This window comes from Marmota marmota, unplaced genomic scaffold (genome assembly GCF_001458135.2).
Source record: "Marmota marmota marmota unplaced genomic scaffold, marMar, whole genome shotgun sequence".
NCBI classification, from domain to species: domain Eukaryota; kingdom Metazoa; phylum Chordata; class Mammalia; order Rodentia; family Sciuridae; genus Marmota; species Marmota marmota.
This window is the reverse complement of record NW_025999932.1, coordinates 13,532,379-13,554,014: the sequence shown is the minus strand read 5'-3', so window position 1 is coordinate 13,554,014 and position 21,636 is coordinate 13,532,379. Positions and strand designations below refer to the sequence as shown.

Here is a 21,636-nt window from a genome sequence, read left to right as displayed (position 1 = left end):
AAAAAATAAAAATAGTCAGTTTGATAATTATCAATACATTTATGAGAACAATGAGATTATCCTAGAAAATTGTAGAAATATGATTATCATAATATGCTGTATACACAAGCTAAAAAGGGCTTTTTTTAAAAAAAGTGATGTCATATGTTTGATTGTTATACCTTCTGTCTAGATATCCAGAACATGAATTGTATATAAATAATTAAGAATTTTCCATATTCTTGATTCTATTATTCATTGGTGAAGTTTACAAATAGAAAGCAAATTGTCTAAATGTACCCACTCTTTCTTGTTTTCTTTTCCCCACCCTTTCTTAAGAATCTTTCTTTAGCATTGATCAGTCAGTCTTTCTGGCTTGTGCCTAATGTTGACTGACTTAAAGAGGAAAAAAAATTAAACAAGTTTAAGAGACCACATTGACCTTTCAGAAAGTCAAACAGTGAATGTGTAAGAACATGTGGATATCATGATGATGCTTTATTTTATGGAAAGCAGAAAGTGCATAAAATTGTCCTTAACCAAGTTCAGACTGAACTTGGTTACACAGATATGATGAGATACCTGTTGTTCCCATTCTCTGAAAGGCTAAAGGGAAAAGTCCTTATCTGGACTTGGTATGTTATCATATCACAGGGGAAAAAGGGAGAAATAGAAAAAGAGATACTATACGACTATGGGAAAATGGACCTAGCTTGAAAAACTCCTCTGGAATTTAAATTCTTACTTTTCTTTTACCAGTTGGAAATTTTTCCAGCCCCTTAATTTGGACATTCACCCACAATATTCCTTTGGTTTTCCTCTTCTTATCACCATGTACACTATGGAGATAATCCTCTGATTATCCTTCCCTAAAGATGATTTCTCTAAATAAATTTCATAAATTTTGTGTGGATCTTTATTTTTTCCAGCTGCCACTAAATGCATGTGACTTCAATTTGGACACTTAAGAATTGATCATGATGGAGTATTTACACTAGGGAAATTGGCAAATGATGCCAATCATACTCCCCTTCCCATAGTTAGTTATTGGATATTTGCCAGCACACCATTGACTGTCACTTAAACTTCATAGATAGATCTCAAATACAGTGTGCATAAAACAGAACTCATTTATCTAACCATCCACCTCCCGCCACATTCACATGCTCTCTTATTTCCTGAGGGACATTGCCATTGTTCCACTAAGTCCCTTAACATTGAGAGCCTCTGAACTCAGTCCTTAAGTCTCTTCTTTTCTCCACCAAATCCACAGTCAATTAATTTCATCCTGTCTCATAACTTTACCCACAGTTTACTTGCTGAGTGCTTCCTCTTTTCTCTGTCCTCAGATCTCTCTGCAGCCCCATGCAGTGGCCTATTTGACATCCCCACTGGGAGATCTGATAGACATTTCCAGTTCAGCAAGTATTGAGCTGGAGTCTGAATATTCCCACTCACAGACTTCCCTAACTCACTTATGGCCATTCCAACTTTCTAGTTGTCCAGGCAGAAGAATACCTTGGAATCTTCCTTGACGTACTGTCTCGTTCACACTCCATACCCAAGAAGAAATTCTCATAATTCTATCATCAAAAGATAACACGATTCTCTTTCTGCTCACCACTTCCATGACTGTATCTTGTTACCATCATCATCTCTCACTTGAATTTCCATCATATCCTCTCTGTTTGCTCTTCAGTTGCTGCACTAGCTTTCTTGCTGTTCACAGAACTTCCCGCAACATGCTCCTGTTGTGCTGCAGGGTTTTCCAGCACCTGGACACTCAATGGGCTGATTACCTCCACCTCTGTCAAGTCTTTGCTTTCCCCACAGCATCTAACATCTTCAAACATACTGTATTGTTTATACATTTATGATGTTTGCTGTTTATTGTGTGTTTTCCACATCTAGCAGTTCAGCTGTAGGAGAGCAGGCATGTTGGCTGTTTTGTTCTGTGATGTATACCAAGAATGAAGAGTAGTGACTGGTACATAGCTGGCACTCCACGAATCTCTGAATAAGTGATCCACCTTGAAAGGCTATTCATTTTTGACTTTTTCTTTCATGTCCAACTATACCAAAGTCCTTCCTTGGTGGCTTCACCTCCAAAGGACTCAAGGAATAGGGAGGTTCTGAACAAGTGGGTCACTTTGGCTGTTTTGGTTCAGGGGCTGAGGCTGGGATGAGGATTGTGTTTGCCTGAAATAACTAGGAAAAGAAGTACAAAAATGAGTTCCAAACATCAAATGGCAGCACTAGAACTTTGAATCCAAGAGGCTTTTGGAAACTTGAAACAGGCAGTTTAGCCAAAAGGATCAGAACACTAAAGTACTAGCCTGATATAGGGGAAAAGCACAATGTGAAGCCCAAACAGTGACACAATGGACCCATGGATAAGTCAGCAAAACGATGTAACAGAGGTAGATGGCTCTGTCTTTCTAATGTGTCATCCATTCATTCTGTCCATTGAATTCCTATTACCACCTACATTCTTATTAACTTTAGCGTGTGATACTAACTCATAGGAACAGCTTGCTCTTTCTATATGCCCATCTTTGGCCCATCTAATCCATCTTGGTCTCAATTCCAGAGTCATCTTTCATGATCCTGTTATTATTCCCTTTCATGCCTATCAGCATGAAAAAGTACTGACTATTCAATCTAGAATTCAAAGTTTAACTCCAACTTCATTTTGAAAATTCTTTTCCCCCTATTTTCCTATGATACATTATTTATTCAACAAATATTTATTGCATTCCTAGTATGGGCTGGGAACTTAGCAAATATTTTTATGTTAGTCCATTCCTTAAATCAACATTATATTTTTCTCTTTGTACCCCTTTCCTAACATTATCCTCCCTTTTTATTGGAATTTTTTATCCCACTTATAATTTTCAAAATTTGTTTTTCAAGAGTTATTTAAAAGGTTTTTATTCCACATTATCATATGTGATCATTGCAGTAATGGCCCATCCCAAGACCTGGACTCAGCATGGTATCCGTGGCATGGACAGCCTGTCTCTTTCCACATCCCAGCCTGGTCCCTTACTGCTTCATACTCTCCAGGTACAGGAGTCAACCTGCCCCTCGTAAGCATGCTGCACCCTTCTTGCCTCACTCCATGGCTAATAGCTCTCTGTTCAAGGGGGAATTCAGAATTCTTATTTCTTCTCCAACCACTGAAATGCACTAAAAAGTGTCTCCTTCGGGAAACTTTCCCTATCTTTCCCACACTTAGACCACGTCATGAGACTCTCTTCACCCTGCAGCCTCCTCTGTATCTGGTAACGTCTAAACTAGGGAATCTGCTTCACACGTGTGCATGTCTAATTAGCTTGTACATGTGCCTTTCTGATGAGACTTGAAGTTTGTTGGGATCCCAGAAGTCATGATCTCCTTGGTTCTCTATCCCCACAGTACCTGTTTCAATTGTTTAATAATATCAAAGTTTTCATTTAATGTTTGTAGTATCATTGAATGGATTCATATTTGACTGCATATGTTACTTTCATGACACATATCAGACAGGCAGAAGTTTATATATAAGTTGGGATATATATAGTCTTGGGCATATATATACACACACACACATTTATATTGCTTCTACTATTACGTATAATACAGATTCTTTTCTTCTTTCTCTCTCTCCACACACACACACACAGATGCTCCTCAGTTTTCAATGGGGTTGCATTCCGACACACCCATCATGAGCTGAAAATGAACTTGATACACCTAACTTTCCCTAGCCTAGCAGCACAGCACCCTGGAATGCGTCAGTTTTTTCCCCTCATCTTAGTGTGGCTGACTGGGGGCTCAGCATCACAAGAGAGTCTCAACCACGTAGAGTGGACCCAGAAAAAGATCCAAATTCAAACTTGAAGTACAATTTCTACTGAACACCGCTGTAAAGCCTAAATAATTGTAAGTTGAACCCTGGTAAGTTGGGAACTGTCTTTATCTATGTATGTATAAAATGTACTGTATCGTTTCTACTGTATACCTGAATATATTACACACACACACACACACACATATATATGCACAGAGAGAGACATATATGACTGTGTTCATTCTCCACTATTAGGTATAATATGAACATACAATATTTTTAGATAAATACATATAGAAATGCAGCTCTGCATTTCATATACCTGGGTGTCCACATGTATGCACGTGTATTTTTGTGTTATGTTAATATGCAGATCCTTCTGTCCCTCTTCTCTCCTCTTTCCTTTTGTCTCCTCTCCTCTTTTCTCCTCCTCTTTCCTGTCTTCCTCTTCTTTCATCCCTCCCTTTTGTCCCTTTTCTATTCCTTCTTTCCTTCCTCATGTCCTTCCCTCTCTTTCCCTTTTATCTGCCTGTCCCTTGCTCCCTCGTTTTTCATCTTCGGGACAGGACTGTGCTTTGGCGTACTGGGTTCACACAATGAATGCTGCTGATGGTTAAAATAGCCTCCATCACCTGTACTGAACTGCTGATACACAGGTTTCTGGTTTGAAAACACGTCACCCTATTTGTTCCTGATTGTACAGTGCATCAGAACAAATTGTTTCGTATGTTTCTCTGAAAGGAAGATTGAATTCAGCAACACAGGTGTTTAGGAATCTGAGTTGTGAATGATGCCTCCAGTATCCAGGAACCTTTTTGAGGGAAAGAGTTCTGAAACACTGCCGCCGTCAGCAGTAGGACTCATCATTACTCTAAGGTTGCAGGTTTCAAGAGGTGCTGCCAGGCTGGCCTCGACTCGTACCAGGCTGCTCTTTAGATATAGTGCCATGGGAGCCAGCAGCACGGGCAGGGGGTTCTCTTACTGGGTCACATTAGCGTCATATCACAGTACTCATCAAGGAATTGATGATCGAGCTGTGATCAGCAGGGATGCTTCCTCTGCAAGAAGAGAAAAGTGCATTTAAAAAAGGTTCCCACATCACTGCTGCTCGAGGTTTCATGTTTGCTGAAACCTTTTCTGAGGTGGACACAAAGACGTCACTCCTCAGCTCCTCTAGAGCCAAGAGGGGCTTGCTAAGAATTAGAAACTCTTATCTTCCACTCTCTGCCAGAGAAACACAGGCTGAATATGAGGCAATGTGTAAAAGTTTCTGAATTTTGTTCCTTTTAAAACCACCCCTTGCAAAAAATAAATATCCTGATTGAAGCAAAATCTATGGTAAAAACTCTGTTTCATTTTTAATCATCAGTTTAAAAACACACATCCCATCTGTATCTCTCTTACACACACTAGATGTGCCCGTGCCTAAAGCTAGTTATTAGGAAAGAGCCGGCAGTTGATGTGTGAGAAGTGATTATTTAACTTGACGGGGGCAGTACTATGTTATCCCCTGGAGAGGTCACATTATGAGATGCTGAAGAAGGGACTTCTCTGCTGTCCTGTTGGGCTCACCAGAGATTTTCTTTGTTTTTAAGTTTTTTTTTTTTTTTTTTAAATAAGTGGAGGGAAATGATCACCCAAGCCCCTAGGACATTGTTAAGTTTATGTTTTCCCTCTGCTAATATCTGTCAGAGGAGCACAAAATGATCAGTTGGGTTCCTTACATTTTGCTTTTGAGCTCAGTGGAACTTCTCAGTCTAACTGATCCACTGGCTGCTGGACATCAACTTTCCTTAAGGAAGCAAATTCTGGGAACATTTGAGATGGGTCAGAAAATGTGCTTCAAAGTCTGGTTCAGTGGGGATGCATTCAAAATTAGCATTCATCTCCAGGAGGGTGAAAGGAATAGGAAACATCATTGACATTTCTAATACTTCCTCAAAACTTGTGAATGGAACTGCCCAAGGGAAGATTGCTGGGTTTTGTTTAGGTCTTTTTATTTGTGTCAATCCTAAAATAATTGCAATCTTCTTAGAAGCCTGGGTTCTTTCATTTACAAGATTGTTTCAAGACTCTGCTATGTCTGCAATGAGCCATCTCCAGGAAGAGAATTCTGACTTTTTGTTGAGTAACAACATTACTGAGGACAACCAGGCTTTCGATAAAAAAAAAAAATGAAATTCCACCAAACTACTACCAATCTGGTTCCCTCCCATGCTATTTTGATGTAAGTGCTGTTCTTAGTTGGGATGGCTGGGAAAGGAGGCACACACCACATAACACTGCTGCAGAGACAGGAGCTGTTTCTCCTAACAGACTAATCCTGGGCTTCTCAGAGGCATCCACATCTTCTTTTTTAAAGAAGGAGATCATGCATCTCAAGAACCCAGAAACAGAGCTGAGTGTAGTTCATGGTACTAAAAGATCTCACTTGTTCTCACTGTAATCATGATGACCACAATTATAATTCAGAATCTGTGGCTTCCAAGAGGAAATTAGATCATGTATAAAACATACCAATACACATAATCCCTCTGGGAGCTTACAATTTAGACTAATACTGCTGTGCTTTTGTGCACCACTTTTGAGAATTAGGAAGATTATCTTTGGTTTACCTTTGAAAACACATTATTAAAAATAACTAATGTGATAATTTTAAAATGTAAGAGAAATAAATTGCAGTTTTGGTTTTGGATGCCAGGTCTTAAGGTATCTGCTGAGTTGAGCAGAGCAAACCAGTAAGAGTACAGCCATGTAGTGATTTACTCTTCAATAATGCTTTTCCATCCATGATTTCTTAGGATACATTATAAGATCCCAATTAGGTCACATGCTCTTTTGCTCATTAAGAAAACTCATTGTATTCCTATCACTAATCACAAATTCAGGTCTAGAAGTTACTAGACACTGAACTAATGTTCAAAAAGATTAGAAATATGTTGTTGGAACTAGTTTTGACCTCCTCTGGAAGTTCTACTTGTTTTCAGACTATAATAAAGGCCTGAGAGCTAGAGAAGTGATGAAATCAATCGATGATGGCATCAGAGGTATGTTTAGGGCCGAGAATTTGGACTTAAGAAGATGCCAAAATCAAGTTCCTGTTTTTGGCCAGTACTCATGCTGAGCCCTTCTGGCAGAAAAAGAAGGAGCAACAGAGACAGTGTCAGAGGATCCTGGTGAGATCTCCCAACATTTTTTCTATTCTGAGAAACTAGAGTTCATGTTTCTGAGCCCCAAACTTTAGACAGGTTCTAAACCTTAAATTTCATAGCAAAGCTGACTGGCTTGGTAAAATTATACAGAAAACAATCTCATGGATGCTGCAAAGTATATTTGGGATTATCTCCAATGGATTCAGGTTCTGAAAGCCCAGACAAAAGGTTTACTCTTCTTTTAATGCGTGTGTGTGTGTGTGTGTGTGTGAGTACATATGCAAAGGGGGAGGAGACAGAGAGAGAATGCATGCATATCCCAAAGGACAAAGCAGGAAATGAAAGGAAAAACCCAGCCAGCCCTAACATTTATTTGGCACAAGTAAAAAGAGATATATCCTTTATTTTTATATTTTGCAAAGCCAAATTAGAACCATAATAAGGAAATTTTTTTTTTTAGATTAACAACTTAGAATTTGCTTATAAGGTATGAGATTGGATCACACATGCCCAAGTATATGATTCAAATAAACATTTTTTCAAGTTTGAGAAAGGTTTTTCTGTGAGGGCTAAAGATTTGGAGAGGCCACTTTCTCAGAGGAGCTTTTGTGAAGAGGCAATTTGGCTATGGGCATGCTAACACAAGTATTCTGTGAGATCTTTTGGGATCTATCTTGGCAGCAGATGTGGATAAAGGAGTGAAGGGAGAGGGAAGGAAGGAAGAGTGTCCATTCTAAAACTTGTTTTAGCCAGAGAAAGCTCAGTATTCAAAATCACCACCCACACAATTGAATCTACAGGCTGGGGGCAGGATTCACCCTGAAAAATGGCTATGAGGCATTGGCATATGGATGCACATCAAAGCAGAAGCAACCCTTGACTTGGCTATTATACGTAACTCCCATGGAAATCTAGGACATTTCTGGCATTCCAGAAAGTTCCATTATACCCCTTTTCCCTAGAGATAATGACTACTTTTATCATCATTGGTTAATTTTGTCTATCCTTGAGGTTCACGTAAGTGAAATCATACCTCATGTACTTTTTTGTCTGGATTCTCATCACAGTATCTGCTAGATTGAGTTACCATTAACCTGTTTTTTTGTTTGTTTGTTTGTTTGTTTTTTTATTGCTGACTACTATTTCATCATATGCCATACTTTATCTATTCCACTACATGTGAATGCTTGTCCTGTGTCCAATTTCTGGCTATCACGACTGAGGTTTCTGTGAACATTCTTTTCCTGCCTTTTGGTGCATATTTCTCTTATTTCCCTTGGGTATGTGTGTAAGAGTGTGATTGCTGGATCTCAGGGTGAGCACACTTGGAGCTTGAGTGTGCGATGGCAGAGCTTCCTGGAGTTGTGGCATTATTTTCCCTCCCTCAAGCAAGCTCCTCCACATTCTTGCCAGCAAGTGGTGATGTCAGTCCTGGATTTAGCTCTCCTATAGGGAATACAGTGGTATTTCATGGCAATTTTAATTTTCACTAATAATTAACCACATTTATTTTTGCTGATTTATCATTTGTATATTTTTTCTTGGGCAAAATGCGTATTTAAATCTTTTGTCCATTTTTAAGAAATAGGTCCATTTACTTTTTTCCTATTAATATGTGGGAATTCTTAAGTTACTTTACTTTGAAACTTTATGTTGGATGTATGTATTGTGGATATCTTTTCTCATTTTGTCTCCATGGTGTCTTTTAGTAAATTACTTCCTAAATTTAATGAGCTGTATCATTTTTCTTTGGTGGATATTGTTGTTTTATATTAATAAGGAGATAGTTTTCTTCCCAAAGGTATGAAGTTATTCTGTTTTCTACTAAAAGTTTTATTATTTTTCTTTACATTTATATTCATAGCATACCTAATATTAATTTTCAAGTATGCTGTGAAATAATGGGGCAGGATTTTTTTCATGTAGGTAAAAAATTGCCCCAGAACTATTTATTGAAAATAAATTTTTTCCTGCTGAATTTTAATAGTGTATTTGTTATAAATCAATTAACTGTAAATGTTTGAATCTATTTCTAGAGTATCTATTCTGTTTATAACTAAACTTTTGGAGCTTTTTTGCACTTGTTATATTATGCTTATATTTTCTTGGCAAGTATTCAACATAATGCCACATTTAATGGATAGATAGAATTTAGTTTATAGATACACTAATATTTACTTAATCTCCTATGGCTTATAAACTCAGTTATTAAATTTGTTTTCTCTATTAAATACACTGAGTAATTATGCACCCTTATTTCACACAAAAGCTGGAGGAATAAAAAGACAATTAAATTTTTAATGAAGAGAGCCTCTTTTGTGTAGTGTGAAGTGCATTAATATAACATCATAAGAACTCAATTCTAGTCAAGATTCTACCACTTATCAACTGTACAGAATAATTATAGGCTATAATTTGGGTATAATAACACCTACCTCCCAGAATTTTTATAAAATTAAATCACACTAATGGATATGAGTGCTTTGAAAATTGTGAATTGCTATACAAAACATTTTTTTCTCAATAAATAATAAGATTGACAAGTGAAAAATAGTGTTAGCTAATATTTTTTTCATACACCTGGGAAAAGATAGTCTTTTCAATAAATGATGTTGAGAAAACTGTAAAAAGTGAAATTGAACTCCTATTTTACAGAATATATAAAATTAACTCAAAATCTTAAAGTCTTAAACACAAGATATGACATCATAAAACTCCTAGAAGAAAACACAAGGAAAAAGCTCTTTGACATTGGACCAATCAGTGATTTCTGTTTAATAATTCAGTAGCTATGATAAGAACTAGAATGATTATAATAGTATTGAACAATATAAACCTTAAGATGAAGATATTACAAAGAGAAACATTTTGCAATGTTAAAAGATTGATACTTTGACAGATATAGCAATTATAAATGTACATACACCTACCAATAGAGACCCCCCAAATATTTGAAACAAAAAAGAAAGGAGAAATAGACAACTCAAAAATAATAGTCTGAAATTTCATTATCCCATCCAATAACTAATAAGCAACTAGACAGAAAATCTACAAGGACATAAAAAGGCCTGACAATATTATCAGTGTTACTTAAATGGCATTTTGTACATTTCACTCAAGGATGATAATAGAAGACATATTTTTTTGCAATGAAATGTTCTCCAAAATGGAAAATATACTATACCATACAATAATTCTGAACAATTTTTTTTTAAAAAAATTAAAGTAATATAAAGCATGTTTTCTTATCACAACAAAATTAAATTAAAATATATAACAGGTCAGGCACGGTGGCGAATGCCACCTGCTGCTCAGGAGGCTGGGACAGGACGATCACTGGTTCAAAGCCAACCTCAGCAACAGTGAAGCGCTAAGCAACTCAGTGAGACCCTGTCTCTAAGTAAAATACAAAATAGAACTGGGGATGTGGCTCAGTGGTCAGTGTCTCTGAGTTCAAACCCAGTATACTCCCCCCGCCCCCCCAAAAAATAAGTATAATGAAGAGAAATCTGGAAAAATGCCAAATATTTAAGTACTAACACACTTTTCTAAGTAAACTGTGGGTCAAAGAATAAAACAAATAAAAATCATTTTGGGGGGAATAAAAAAATATTGTGGGTTAAATAAACACTAAATTAAAACAAATATTGCAAAATGTAGTGAAGCAATGCTTAACAGAAAATTTATAACCCTGTGTGCTTATATCACCAAAGAAAAAAGTTTTGCAAGATCCGACTTAAGAAACTGAAAAAGAATAGTGAATTAAATTCAGAGCAAGAAAAATAGGGAAATAATAAATATTAGAGCAGAAAATTGTGTGTTTACATATTACCAAAACAGACTTAAATAGGAAATGAGACCAGATGTAGAACAAGTAAAGAAGTTGGATTAATAATTTAAAATCTTTCCACAAAGAAGAGACAAAGTTCTGATGTCTTGATTAGTTTATTTTATCAAATATTTAAAGAAATGTTAATTATTATAAACCCTTTCAGAAAATAAATGAGGAGGGAATACTTTTCATTTTTTAGGCCAAAATTATTCTGATACCAAAGGCAGATAAAACTTCACAAGAACAAGCAAACAAAAATTACAGACCAATATCCTTCATGAAGGGTTACAAAATCCTTAACAAAATGTTAACAAAGCAAATTCAGTAACAGACAAAAGAAAGGATTATATACCATGAGAGTATGAGGTTTATCTCAGGAATGTAAGGTTGACTTCACATCTGAAAATCAATCTAACATACCAAATGAATAGTGTAAAGGACAAGAAAAGTATGACTATCTAATAGACATAGAAAATATTTGACAAAAACACAAATCATGTTTATGATAAGAATGTTCACCATATTATAAATACAAAGGAACTTCCTCCATCTTCAAAAACCTTGCAACTACAGGTATGGTGCTGTACATCTGTAATCCCAGAGCTAAGGAGGCTGAGGCAGGAGAATCTCAATTCAAAGCCAGCCTGGGAAACTTAATGAGATCCTGTCTCAAATTAAAATAACAAAACTGAGGATGTAGCTCAGTGGTAAATGAGTGGTAAAGCGTGCGCGCACACACACATACACACACACACACACACAATTCCAGATGAATTTTTTTTTCAAAAATTGACAAGTGAATTCTAATTTTTTAATAGATATTCAGTGGACCTAAAGTAAAGACAATTTTGAAAATGAATAACAAAATTGGAGAACTCAATCTACTTTTAAAACTTACCATAACTTATAGTGATCAAAAAGTGTGGTATTTACATCAGCACAGGGATATAGAAGCAAAGGTGAGAATCCTTAAATAAAACCTACTTATTTATGGTCATTGATTTGTGACAAATGTGTCAAGTCAAATCAATGGGGAAACAATTTTTTTCAATAAATAATGGTGCTGGACAACCGGTATCCATTCATGGAGGGAAAAAGAACTTAGATTGTACCCTCATACATTGCAAAAAAATAACTCAAGATGGATATTAAAGCTAAATGTAAGTGTTAAAAAGTTTCTAGAGAAAACCATAGTTGACAGCTTTATGAACTTGTGTTAGGCAGAACTGTCTGAAATGACACCAAAAGCATTACCAATTAAAGAAAGAAATCAATAACACAGACTTTGTTAAGCAAAAACCTTTTGTATTTCAAAATGCACATTAAGAAAATGAAAAACAAGTTACAGACTGAGAGAAAATATTTGCCAGTTGTATATCTGAGAATGGATTTGTGTTGTGAATATAAAAAGAAGTCTTCCAACCTAATAAGACAAAAAAAAAAATCCTAATTAAAAATAGGCAGCAGATTTGAGTAATAGACATTTCACCAAAGAAGTTGTGCAAAGGCTAATAAGTGTATAATAAGTTACAGAACATCATTAGTCATTAGGGAAATGAAAATTAAGGTCACAGTTAAATACCATGATATGTCCACAAGAATGGCTATCATCAAATAGAAGAGTGTGTAGCAATGATGTGGAGAAACTCTCATATATTTCTACTAGGAACATAAAGCAGCACATTTACTTTGGAAAACATATTGGTAGTTTTCAGATAAGTTAAATAAAACCTTACCACACAACTCCGCAATAATCACTTGTAGTAATCTGCACGAGAGTGTAAAAATATATTTTCACACAAAGCATTGTTCATGAAAGTTTACGATTGCATTATTCATTTAATAGTCATAAACTGGAAAGCACCCAAATGTCCATTAATTTCAAAATGTAGAGATCCATATAATTAAGTTCTCTATTGGAATAAAGAACAAAATGCTAATGTATATATACCACAGAATGCATGAACCACAATTATCCTTAGTGAACAAAGCCACACAAAAAGAACAAATCTCTATGTTGTATAATTCTGTTTATGTTAGATATACACAGAAGCTAAATTTATAGACACATAAGAGACATAGTTGATTAGTGGTTCCCTGGACTGGGGGGTCTGAACAGGATTGAGTCCAAATAGGCTCAAGGGAATTTTTGTGTGTGTGTGTGTGGGAGGGGGGGGGTTACCAGGAATTGAATTCAGGGACACTCAACCACTGATCCACATCCCCAGCCCTATTTTGTATTTTATTTAGAGACAGGGTGTCTGAGTTGCTTAGAGCCTTACTTTTGCTGAGGCTGGCTTTAGACTCAGGATCCTCTTGCCTCAGCCTCCTGAAATGCTGGGATTACAGGTGTATGCCACTCTGCGTGGTCCAAGGGGATGTTTTTAGAGTGGCAAAATGGTCTAAAACTGAAATGGGGCAATGTTGGCGACTCTATAATTTTATCAACTATAATCAGGTCTACACATGCAGTAAGGATACCCTATAGTATGTACATTGTGTTTAATCGAGTTGTATGAAATAAGTTTCATGGTTCTCATCTATAGAAAGGGGATATATACAACATGTGTGTAATAAATGGGTTACGCATGTAATAAATGAGGCATTTCATGCAACCAATTGTGCACAATTCTCTGAGTAACAGTGAGTCAGTGTTTGGCATTGACCTCGGCATCATAATCTTCAGCTTCCTATTTATAGTGAGTATAGATTGTCTTTTTATCTCCAAATCCCCAGTTGTTGCACTCTGCAGAAGAAAATTCTACCCATGCCTGTGTAGATAGATTGCCAACAGTGAAAACCCAGGCTCCAACTGTTACTGGAGGCTTGAGGTTTCCTGGGAACTCTGAGTCTCTCACTTGGTGCCTTCTCCTGTTCCTTTCTCTAAGCTCTTCAAATCCCCAGCTCCTTCCTCTCCCTCACTCTGATGTGCAAATGCCACCTCCTAATTTATGGAGAATGTAACATCCACGCACAGATCTACCTTGACAGTCTTTATGCATCTTCCACTATCATCTTCCACTGTGTCAGAATTGTTCCTCCTCCCCTTCTTGGGCAATTCTTATTCTCATGCCTTGGATCAAGTCCTTCAACTTCCCCAGGGAACCTCACTCCATCTCTTATTATTTCTCCACTGCATCTTAAATTTGTCCATGTCTTTCTTTTATTCAACATTCTCTCATTAATAAGCAAAACCTACAAAAATGTTTGCCATCTTCATTCAGCACTTACTTTTTCATGGGTACAGTGCAATATTCAATAGATTTTTATTACATGTCCACACTGTTGCAGATACCCTGCTGGAGGTCGAATTCATCGTGGTATCAGAGAGAGCTGGACCTTGTTTTCATGGTGCTCATAGTCTAGTAACTAGAGAAGAAATGCTTAAACATAATGAGCAAATTAATCAATTGAATTTATTCCTAAATTAAAAAAGGAAAATATCAGAATGGTAAAAGAACATATAATAGAAACACTAGGGATAGTTCCCTGAGAAAGTTATATTTTAAATGAATTTTGAGGGATGAATAGGGTACAGCAGGCACCAGGAGATTTAAGGCTGAGGAGGAAGGAAAGAATTCCCATTAAAAGAGACAAAAATGTACAAATGTCTTGAGGCTAAATATATGAGAATAGCTTGGTTTGGGGTTGAAAAGGCTCAATTTGAGTCCCCGCTCTCCCACTGACTGGGGCATGGTGTGATCATGAGCGTTAGTAATAGAAGCCACCTGGAGATGAAGCCTACAATGTGGTCTTACTATACTGCATGAATAATTTAACACTTTGTGTGCACTATCCCTTGGGACCTTGCCATAGCTCTAATTATTATTACCTGCAGTTTTAAATGTGGAATCAGAGACTCACAGGGCTGGGATTGCCCCTGGATACAGAGTAGTAAGTGCTAAGTTAGATTTTAAATGAAGGCTTTTTGAGTAAACTAATGTCACTGTGATTTGGGTACACCGTATACAGTAGGCGTTTGGTATTACTGCTTTTCTTCCTATTCCTTTCTCTTTCTGTTCTTTTTAATCTGACAAATCCATCATCCATTCATTGAACTATGTCACTCATGCTGATTTTTCCTGATATACTTTTCTCCTCAATGTCACCATATTGTTATATATCTCATTAATAAGCAAAGCCAAACAAAAATGTTTGCCGTCTTCATTCTACACTTACTTTTTCATGGATACAGTGCAATATTCAATAAATTTTTATCACATGCCTATCACTTATAGGGTTAGGGCTAATTTTTAAAGAAGGTCTTTCTACTTTTTTTTCTACCACTTTTCTACTTGATTCCAGAATTAGAAGCTTATAGCAACATGTTGAGCTTTTCATTTCTTATTTCTAACAAACGCCATTTGGTCTGTGTAAGCACACTTATTTCTGCCTCCAGAGTTGTGAATGTAAATTGCTAGACTTTCTGTGGAACATAATTTTCAAACTTTTACTATCAAACAACAATCATATTTTATGATTTCATGAAAATAATTCATATAGTTATGGCATTTTGTTTCAGGATAAGCAATTTATATATAGCAGAGTGCATCTAGTTTGGTTACTGTTTCATGGGAAATAAATTTATAAGTCAAAATGCTCAAACCTCACAATATAAGTCACTTACATTGCCTTAAAGTTTTATGTTAACACATTTTAATTATCTAGTGACATCCATGATGGACTACAGCAGTACATTGCCATTTTTCTTTTATTAGGTAGGATATCACTTAGTCATAGAATCATAAAATGTCTTTCTCATGCTAAGATGGTCTGTCAAACCAAGACAAACACCAAATGTCCCACTTGTATTTGTTTTATTTATGATACTCAAAAAATAGTATGACTATGGATTGGGCTGAGTAATTTATATTTTACTAATGCCAAAATCTGTAAATGGTATAAAATATGAAGTAAAACTATACTAGTAAAGCAATATTTAAATAGAGAAATAGATAACAGGACATAGCAGACAGCTTCAGGTAGATTTTCTATTCTCTTAATATCTCAGTTATAACAAAATCTTCTGAAAGGGTCAGTATCCAATTAAACTTTTGTACTAAATGTTGAATACAGAAGCAGTTACTTCTTTACAGAAAATATGCCTTCTGGATACTTCTATAAGGCATGTCAAGTTTTAGGATAAAGAAGCACATTTGTTATCCTAGTTCAGAGATAATTGCTTGCCATTAGGTTGGTAGGAACGTAAATTTTACTCATTTCTGTCAGCTAGCTTGTCAACTCCCTAAACTCTATCTCCATCTGCCCCTCCAGTGACAAGCCGAATATCATTTTGCCTTCCACCAAAATGATAATGACTCGTAAATGTAAATTTCATTGAAATTACACGTGTGGAAACATTTATTAACCTTCTCTTTTAGGAATAGAGAAATCAGATGGGTTGATCTTTGTTCAGCAACATTATTTTAAAAATCTCATCCCAATGCATTTACTTTTCTTCTTACAATGCTGTAAACATATCATTGACTTTCTTCTCTCTTTTTTGGTTTTTCAAGAATTACATGTGTGTTTGGTGTCAGGCTTTGGGCATAACAGTGTCACAGAAGGGCACTTACAGTCCTTCCTCTAGGATGGAAGAAGAGGTAGTGAGAAAAGCCACCGCATGTGTCCTTGTGCTAGAATTCTTGCCTCTGAGCCAGGACGGCACGTTAATCAGCCCAGACTGTGACTCTCAGAGAAGCTTTAATAAAAATATCTGTTATTTTCAAGTACCTACTGGTTTCAATTTTTCCCTAATATCAAACAACTTGTCACCATTTACCAAGTTATGTTGTAAGCAATTTGTGCTGATTAACTCATTTTAATCATAACAATTAACCTTCTAGATGTGATACTCGGTATGATGCCCATATTGTAGATGTAAAGAACAAGGGACTGAAAGATCACACCCGTGCAGAGCTGGTGAAGGGTGAAGCCACCATCTATTTGAACCCTGGCATCTGATCTGGTGGAGCCTACCCTCTTGGTCATGAAGTGATTTTGTCTTTTAACATGTTAAGTTTTGGGGCCCCTAGCAAAACTATTAGGCAGAGTGAGAAAGTTGATGCTCAAGCTCCAAATGCGTGGTCAGTGTTCAGAAATGCCTGCAATTAACGACAGCGGTGAAGCAGTGTCTGTCTGATTTCAAAGCACTTGTTCAAAATGCTCTGAAACAGGCCTTCTACAGTGGGACACAGCAGGAAAACCTCCCTGGGCTGCTGCCACCGCATGGCACCCCATTCTTGGCAAAATCCCACTGGAAGAGTGGAAAGCTGTCCAGTGCTCAGTCCCTTCTGCCATACCTCCTCCAGGGAAAGAGGAAGTCAGCAAGGAAGCTGAGCGCATAGGAGCCTTTCTTTGCATTAGGTACATTTATCATTATACTAATTCAACCTCTTCATCAAGCCCTTCTTTTTTCTTTAAGAGCAATGTAGTCTGTAAAGATCTGAGATCCTTATATGTTAGTCTTACATTTACCCTTGAGAATAAGAATTCTTGCTGATAAGAAGTGAGCTTTAAAATATGGATACCATGTCTCAAGTATTTAAGGATAAAGCGATAAACATGCAGATGGGGCCATTAATGAACATTAATTGCTTTAAATTAGGTTTTATTGTGCAGTGGGTAAATTGGAAAGTACACATTTGCATTGGTAATAGAAAATTAATTTAAATGCTTCAGGAAGCAAAATATCACCTGATGTGCTAAAACCTGTTATTTGTGGCAGATTTAGAAGGAGACTTGAAGGGTACCATGTATTAAAATAAACTATGCTGGAGGCACATGTGTGTTCGAACATCTTCTTTGGTATGAACCTTGCATGGCTACTGAGTTTGCCTAGGCCAAAAGAGGTGCCAGATGGCGCCTGACTTAATGTTGCCTGTTTACCACACTGTGTCGCCAAAGTGTGCTGGTAGTCTAATGGTGCACTGTAAATCTCAGTTGTATGGGCCCATGGGAGATAATTGGATCCTTCTTCCTCTCTCCTGGGAGGACATGTCTTGATATCTTCGAGAACAGATCATTGCCTACCCAGGCCTCTTAAGTGCTTGGAAGGAAAATGTCACCACTGCACCTTCCTTAGAGGCCCATTCCATTGTAGCACACGTGGAGGAAGCCTCCCTCGGGCCTCGCCCAGGGTCTCCAGCAGTAGTTAAAAGCCCTCTCTTCTTATTTAATTTCTTAAGAGTTGGTGACAGGAGCACAGGCAACATTTCATGATGCTTCAACTTTTCTATTCTTGGGTAAAAGTAATCTTTTTCGCTTCTTTTTAGCACTTTTTTTCTTTTAATTTCATATTCCTAACACTTGTTTTGCCCTGGATCTTGCTCTGAAAGAGACAGTGTTTAAAAATAGTAAAAACTCTCTAATAAAAAAGGTGCATAATAAAGACCTTTGGTCCTAAAGCAAAAGCAGTAGGAAATTGTCATCACAGTTGTTATGACTTATATAGTTGTGCTGCTGTTCCGGAAGATGGGAAAAGAGGAGAGAAGTGGGTTTGTGAGGAAGAGCAAGAAATTGAGTGTGTTTCATAGGCGGGAACACATTGATGTGGAGGTCCGGAGATAAATCGAGGCTAGAGATTAAGAACTGAGAGCCATCAGTTTATAGATTACTTGTAAAGCCATGAGATGGGATGAGGTCACCTTAGAAGTAAATGTAGAAAAGAAGGTTACTATAGAAAGAACTGAGCCTGGGGACACTTGGGCAGTTCGAGGTCTGAAAGGGGGAAGGGATGGGCTTGGAAGACTCAGGAAGTGAGCAAGGTTAGAGATGAAAGAGAAGGATGGGGAGATGTGGTGTCCTGGAAACCAAATAAAGAAATGCTTTAAGGAGATGGGAGTGGCTAGCTGAGTGGAATGCGCACAGAGGTGGAGGTCCAGGAAGGGGACCTACTGGGTGGCCTTGGCAGAGGCATTTTCAGTGGTGCAATAGGGACAAAAGTCTCTTTGAGGTAGATTCCTGAGAGAACAGCAGATGAAAAGCAGAGCTAGTGAATACAGACATCCTTTTGTAGGGAGTTTGATACAAAGAGGAACAGAGGACACGGTAAAAGCAGAGGGGAACGTGAGATCAAGAGCCAATTTTTTAAAAAAGGTATGAGATATTTCAGCAGGAATGGGTGACCATGAGAATAATTCAGGAGTAAAGAAAAATGATGGTACCAGAGAGAAAAGAAGTATCAGGGAGGGGATGGGATTCAATATACAAGAGAGTATTGATCCTTGATTCATCCAGAGAGAGTTCACCTGTGGTTAATATTGAATGCAAGCCAGAGTGTATGGGTAAAGTTAGAAGTTTAGAGATTTAATCAAATAGAATATTGAACTGTTTTTTTATGTTTTTAATCAAATTTTATTTCATGAAGTCAAATATTTTCTTAGGCCTTTAAGCAACCCATTCTGCAAAATGGATAATGACCAATTAATGGAGATGGAACATGTTTTGCTGTTCATGCAGCAGACGATCTAATATGTATTTTCTATCAGGCAGACACAGTCGACCTCCTTGGGGCCCTCAGTGATACTCCACCCTGGCTGCTCTTTGGGCAACTCTTCTGATATCTGGAATCAAACCCCAGTGTAGCCAAGAACAGTCTCTGTACTTAGCAGGGCTGGACACCTAGGGATCATGGAAGTACTTGCAGCTATGTATACTGCTCATTTCTTAAATCAGGATTTATCCTCTTCCTGACATGATGGACTGTGGCAATTCCCTTCAACCAAAACTATGCCCAGTAACTGCAAGGATATGTCCTGGACCCATCTCCTAAATAGGACAATTACCATAATGTAACTGACATGTATATTAGTTTGGGAGGGCTGCTGTAACAAAGCACCACAGATTAGATGACTTAAATTGCAGAAAATTATTTTCTCACAACCCTGAAGAACGGAAGTTCAAGATCAGGGTATCTGCAGGATTGGTTCCTTCTGAATGCTATGAGAGAAGACCTGTCCAGGCCTCTCTCCCCGGTGTCTTCCTATTCCTGGTGTTTTCTCTCTGTGTGTGACTGTGTCCAAATTTGCCCTTTATTGAGGTCACCAGTCACAGTGGATTAGGGTCCATCCTAAGGAACCCAATTTAATCTCTCATCTCTTTAAAGACAGTATCTCTAATTAAGGTCATATTCTCAGGCATTGCAGGTCAGGACTACAAACAGATTCTGAAGGGTCATAATTAAGTTCGTCACACCAAGTTATGATTTATTCAATTGTAATTTTTTAAAATCCAAGTAACATCTAAAACATGAAAACAGTTTTTTAGAAGTGAAATGACGGTAGAATGTGATGGACATTATTATCCAAAGAACATGTATAAAGACATGAACTGGTATGAATATACTTTGTATACAACCAGAGATATGAAAAATTGTGCTCTATTTGTGGAATAAGAATTGTAATGCATTCTGCTGTCATATATAAATAAGAAAAATTATTTTAAAAAACTTCAAAAAAAGTATTCTATGATTTATCATGAAATCAGCTTTCTCTTGATCCACTGACCCCATTTGTAATATTTGCTCCCTGACAGTAGTAGTTGCTTTCAAATATTTTTCTTCTCTCATTTATTTTCAGATTTCTAAATAACATGCACATGCTACTACTTGTTTGTCCTAATAAATATTATGCACTGGCTTTATGGTATGGAATATGAGGATTTTGCTCTTATACTTCCTTATATAAACTTCCTGCCTACCCCCAGGACAGATTTACTACCAAATGCTTAGTCGGTGTGGTGTTTATTATTATGTATGGTTCACAGTTGATGTACAAAGGTCTTCTATTTCTTACATTGGTCTATGTTTAATTGTATGTAGAGCTTAGCATTGCTTTGTTTCTTTGCTTAGTTTTTGGACCTGTTACCGATGCATCTTTCTCAAACATTCTACCAGTGTTGCAAACTCCTATCTGTATGGTCAAACATACTAGGTCATCTCTACCTCCTACTTGTTTCCTTGGCAATATCTCTCCTCAAACCCCTCACTTTGATTGGACCCTGGGACTATTTTATAGCAGTATCCTGAAGCTTTCTTTCCCTTTCATCTTAGGAGGGCCATTTATTACTCTTCCATGTTGGATCCACCATTTCTTGGATCCTAGTTTGTTTGTTTTTTTTCTTCTTCTTTTTTGGTTTCCTCCTTCATGTTGAAGGAGGAAAGACTTTATAGAAACTATTTTAAAACTTCAAATATCTGAATATGACTTTATTTTATCCCATGCTTAACTAATCATTTACTTAGTTTATAATTCTGGATTGCAAATCATTTCCCCTGAGAATTGTAAGGGTGTGCTTCCATAGTCTTCTAGTGTTTTAATGAGAATCTTGATTTAATTTTGACTCTTGACCCTTGGAGATGCATTGTTTTCCTCTGGTTTTTATAACAAGTTACAACAATTTGTGTGGCTTAAAACAGCAGAAATGTATTGTCTCACAGTTCTGAAGGAGTTAGTATCACCGGGCTGCAGTTAGGATGTCAGCAGCTCTTGCTTTCTTTGGATGCATTAGGAGAGAATCCTAATGCCTCCATGCTCATGCTACTATTTGTTTGTCCTGATAAATATTATGCCAGCATCTCTGCTTGTGACTAGTCACTTCAGTCTTCAAGGCCAGCGTCCTCAAGTCTCTCTGCTCCATCTTTACATCACCTCCTCTTCCTTCTTCTTCTTCTTGTTGACCCTCCTAGATATTCACGGGATTTACTTATATTTTTTCCCTGTGTTTTCTGTTTCTTGAACTTTTTGTTCTAGTTCCTTGAGCATTTCTTCAACTTATATCTTCCAACCCTCCTACTGATATTTTCTATTTCTGATATTAAAATTTTAGTATCTAACATAGTG

The 21,636-nt window shown here is 37.0% G+C and overlaps 1 protein-coding gene across 2 annotated transcripts in view; it reads left to right on the top strand.

Moving 5' to 3' along the window:
- Positions 1–21,636, top strand: part of Hs6st3 (heparan sulfate 6-O-sulfotransferase 3) — a 535,542-nt gene that overhangs the window by 369,373 nt on the left and 144,533 nt on the right. The gene's annotated exons all lie outside the window — the stretch shown is intronic.